The sequence below is a fragment of the Panthera uncia genome, assembly GCF_023721935.1.
Source record: "Panthera uncia isolate 11264 chromosome E2 unlocalized genomic scaffold, Puncia_PCG_1.0 HiC_scaffold_20, whole genome shotgun sequence".
NCBI classification, from domain to species: domain Eukaryota; kingdom Metazoa; phylum Chordata; class Mammalia; order Carnivora; family Felidae; genus Panthera; species Panthera uncia.
In genome coordinates this window covers 19494504-19499682 of record NW_026057589.1, presented here as the reverse complement: position 1 = coordinate 19499682, position 5179 = coordinate 19494504, and positions in this window count along the sequence as shown.

Sequence of the window (5179 nt, the reverse complement as noted above, 5' to 3'; positions counted from 1 at the left end):
CTACATCAATATCTAGATAGATAGATACAAATGGATACCTGGTAGCAAATCTTGGCTCCTCAAATTGCTACTTAATAGATTCTTGGAAGGGCACTTGGGTGACTTAGTCGACTCTTGATCTGGGCTCAGGTGATCTCACGGTTTGTGAGCTCGAGTGGCAGGGAGATTGCTTGGGATTCTCTTTCTCCTTCTCTCCCCCCCACACCCCACCTCAAAATGAATCAATAAACTTAAAAAAAAAAAAAAAAGAAAAGAACAGATTCTTGGATGAAGTCTTCATTTCTTACCTTCTTGTACCAAACAAACCATGATAGGAGAAAAAAAGCAAAGATCAGTTTGAGATGCGGTTTCTTGTGTCTTCCTCGTTTTGATGGGTACAATAGAAGTCATTTTGGAGCCACAGGGCGAGATGAGGAGAATTGGAAATGTCTTGAGTTTCTCAGAAGTCAAAAATGTACTTACTTCTGTCCTCTACTATCTCTATCCAGTTACAGTAGACTAAAATGTGCACTGATACGGGAGTGGCAAAACACTAACAGGCTTGAAAATGTGTGAAAACCACCAAATTGGGTCAGATCCCTACAGACCAGCCCTCTGAGGAGGTGGAAGCTTTTGAGAGACATTATATTAGCCATTCATTCCTGTAGTTTTTAGGAATTACTCTTTACCCTTTATGATATAAGGGCGTTACACCTGTGTGATCACACGGTAAGGTTTGATTTTTAAACAAATAGAACTGTGTCTTACCTCATAGGATTCTTTTGAGGATTAAATTAGACAAGACGTATCAAGTGCCACTCAACACACACAAGTCTTTATTTTAATTAATATCGTTGCCGTACATTCCTGATACGAACCCTTACGAGGGTTTTCTTCCTCAGGGGAGTTCTGTTCAGAGGTGTTAGTGTTCTGTTAGTGCTGTCGCTCTAACCTTTCTGGAATGTCTTTGGGGTAAGCCCCTCAGAGTCTGTAACCAGCACGTTTGCATATGCTCAGTGTTTGTAAAGTTTTGGTCTCTGAGCATAGAGTAACATTTAGGAAACGGCTAAAAATCCGATTAAGGAAGATGGTCAAGGGAATGATGCTATTTGTAATTTAAAAATGAAACATAACTCTGAACTAATAGACTGCTTTTCTTCCGGGAAGAGGTTTTTGTTCTTCCAATGAACAGCTTCCAATGAGGAATGTTTTGAAGGGTGTCATTACCCTCCAGCCACTCCTGAGGACTGCTGTGTAAGACATTCAGTTTGTACAGTTGCATAGGAACCAACGTGGAAAGAAGACAGAGGATCTTCACCCATTCCACAATTCCAGTTTCAGAAAAGCCAGTATTAAAGCATAAGGCAGATTGCTGCGGAAGGTGACATTCGAGCTGTTTTGAGATTATTTGTAGAAAGAAGGTGCCAGGTGAATAGTCCCTGGTTAATGCTGCCTGGATCTTTTGGAGAAAAGCACTCAACCTGATACCAGGAGACCTGCAACCATGAATAGTTTGTGTAGCCTTAACCAAGCGATTGAAGCCTGTTTCCTCATTTGGGAATGACCCATATCTGCCTTTTCTACAAACCCACCCACCCACCCACCCTCCTCACACGGGTGGTTGTGAGCGTAAAATGAGATGTCGTGAAAGTACTTTCATAGATAAAGCATAAATATGAGGTGGTGGTGAGCATTTTTGGTAGAAGGTTTTCGGAGTCTTTTTCTATCTTAAGAAGCTTTTGCTTTAGCCTGGAGTTCGCTTGTATGAGCACCTCGGCAAGTCCAGCAGCCCAGGTGCTGCACGGCGGGCTCCCCTGCTCACGTACAGCCCACTAATGGTATGACGTGTCCGCACGAGAAGGCCACTGAAAGAGTGGATAAGTTCAGCAAGACATCTACTCGGTGTCCTTGAGAGGCATCGCAGACTTGCAGAACATGTTTTCAACGAGGTCCTGGAGAACAATGATAGATACTTCTTAGTTTTCTCGCACCAAGTAGACTGAGTGTAGTGGGGGTTTTCTTGTTTTCCACACGAAACTAAGGATGGCTATTTGGGCCTTGTTGTCATCCAGGGAAGAGACATTCAGCTGTCCCTCACCACTTACACCCATGTCCACTGTCTGCTTGAGACAAGAGTTCATCTACCGTTCATGAGCTCACTCTTGGTCTTTCTCCTTGTATTAATGATCTGTTGCATTACCCTAAGACATGCTATGAATTACACTAAGGTGTATCATGTTAACACAGTACCCCCAAGACATATCTTAAAACAACAAACATCACTTCCTGGCTTTTACGGGTCAGGTATTTTGGTGCGGCTTAACTGCGTCGGTTTGCTTGGAGTCCCTCATGAGGGTCATCCCATGGTATCTGGCACGACAGTCCTCTGGAAGCCTGTCGGAAGCTGGAGGGTCCCCCCAGGATGGCTCACCCACACGACCATTGGCAGGAGGCTCAATGCCTCACCATGCGGGGAAACCTCCGTAGGCTTGCTTGAATGTCTTCACGACATGGTAGCTGGTTTTCCCCAGAGCAGGTGATCCAGGAGAGCAGGGTGGAAGCTGCAATGGCTTTTACGGCTTATCCTCAAACACCACATGCTGGGACTCCACAGTATACTGGTTACACAGGTCAGTCTAATTCAGTGTGGAGAGAAAGGAAGTACCCAAAGGTGTGGATACCAGAAGGTGGGGAATGTTGGGGGTCAGCTTGGAGGCTGGGCTCTTGGTTCCATCCTCTGAGTCATTTTTCCTTTCAGTGAAAGGTAGCCCGTGTAGATAGACAGTTAACATGTTCTCAGCCCGTTACCACCCAGTAGAATTTGGGGGATATAAAGCCCTCTTTACATATTGTAGTGTATCTCTTTCAGTCCAAGCTGATAATGTTAATGCAAATATAATTATTTTTGAACTCTGTGTGTCTCCTCTGAGTCTTACTCCAGTTCACTCCATTAGGCAAAAGCCACACCCACATATTTCTTGGAGATAAGTCCTTCTTTGCCTTGGGCTGCTGCTCAGACTGCTGAGGGACAATAACCCCTATTATTTGAACAACTTTTTTAGGGACCACCTTAGGTCTCTCTGAAGCCTTAAAAGGTTTTGTAGCCACAACCTCAGTCGTGCACGGTCATTTCCACGATACTGCATTGGCTACCCAGGTCAGCGCTATCCCATGTGGGAGGCTACACAGCACATAAAGACCAAGGGGTGGGGAATCACTGGGGTCCATGTTGGAGCCTGCTACCACACTCCTATATGTCTCATTGGTTTCCTTTATCCTCTCCTCCACACTGGTTGTAAGTGGAATATTTCTTCAGTGCTCAGTCCTACACCCTCTTCTAATACCATACTTTCTCTCCCTAAGTGATCTTGTCCAAGCCCCTGGCTTTCATTTCCATCTCTGTGCCAAACAGAGACCACTAAATAGAGTTCCAGCCCAGACCATTCTGAGCTCCAGACCCATCTATCCAAGTACCTCTGCTTCTCTGCCTGGATACATCACACACACTCTCAGTGCGCATATCCAAGATGAATTCACAATCCCTCCAAATTCTTCCAGGGTTTCTTTCTTAGTAAATGTTACCAAGACCCATTGAGTTTCTTATGCCAGAAAGCTGGGATACTCTTTGATCCCTGCCTCCCCTTAACTTGACACACCTGACCCACCTTGAAGCCCATCGATTTTAACTTCTACTCATGCCTCAAAGTTGTGCAATGAACAGGTGTTACCTCTCTCCCCTGGGTTCCAATAATGTCCCCTTTTCTCTTCCACTACATCCCCTCCTGCCTCCCTTCGATCCATTCTGCACAAGTGGACTGATCCTATAAAGATGTAAATCTATGTCAGGGCACCTGGGTGGCTCAGTCGGTGAAACGTCCAACTCTTGATCTTGGCTCAGGTGGCTTGAGCCCTACATCGGGCTCTGCACTGACAGTGTGGAGCCTGCTTGGGATTCTCTCTCTCCCTATCTCTCTGCCCCTCCCTTGCTCTCTCCCTTTCTCAAAATAAATAAAATAAACTTAAAAAAAAAAAAAAAAGATGTAAATCTATTCACTTCCCTGCTCAAAACTCTCCTTAGGTTTAGGCTGAAAATCCTTAGTGTGAGCCCAAGGCTTTGCCTGCTCCAGCCCCTGCTTACTGCTTCAAGGTCATCTCCCAGCATACTCCCTTCTCTGCCCAAGCTGTACCAGCTTCTTGCCTGTTCCGGGGTTCCAAGCTTCTCACACCCCTCCCCCACTGTGGGTCTACTGTTTATTTCATGTCTCAGCTTCAAGTCTCTTCTTCCGGTGGCCTCCTGCCGTGATCCCAACAGTTGAGATGTGATCTTCCTGCTACAAACTCCTACAGCACTTGCCTGTCTTTCACAGCCTTTATCACAACTGTAATAGCCGTTGCAATTCTGTCTTGCGCCTGGAAACTCCGTGAGGGCGGGAGCTTTGTCTTACTGCTGTGTCCCTCACGCCTTGCACGAAACAGGAGTTCAAGAAATATTTGTGAATGAGCGCTGTTTTTCCCTCTAAGAGTGAACACTCCTTCCTGGCGCGTACATTAGTGTTTCTGATCTGTCGACCTAGTAAGTAACGAGGCCAGGCCGCCTGTGGGCAGAGCGGAAAGTCATTTGTGTTCCTTCCACGTCTCAGCTGAAAACTGACCACTTTAAAGAACTCGGGCCTGTTTTCTGAAAGGCAGCTTTCGTCCTTTCTAAGGTCAGGGGACACCGCAGTCAAGGAATTCTGTTAGTTCATGGTGCCCAGCTGCCCTCACCTTCCCTCGGCTGTGGATCGAATCCCCAAACCCGCATGAACTCCGGAGCAGTGTTTCTCCTTGTGCTCACGGGTCTGCTTCTAGACACCCGGGCATTCGCCACCCCACTGGGGTGGGCCACCCTAAGCGCTGCTTCCCAGGGCTAGGTGGGCGGTTATCTGCGAGCCTGTTTTGGCAGTGGGGGTGGGGGGGGGTCACACCATGTGACACAGAGCGCCACAGTGGAAACCAAAGGTAATGCAAAACTGCCTACATCTGCAAAAAAGGAAGAAGAGCCTGTTGAAATACTTGCTTTCATAGGTGCTGTTCTAATCATGGATGTCAGAGGGTGCCATGTTATGAATAGCACGGTCCTGAGGGCCAGATGACTAATGCTGGCACCAGATGACCCAGGCTATTGTATTTCTTGAGTCTACAGAGGAGGCCTAGGGGTTTA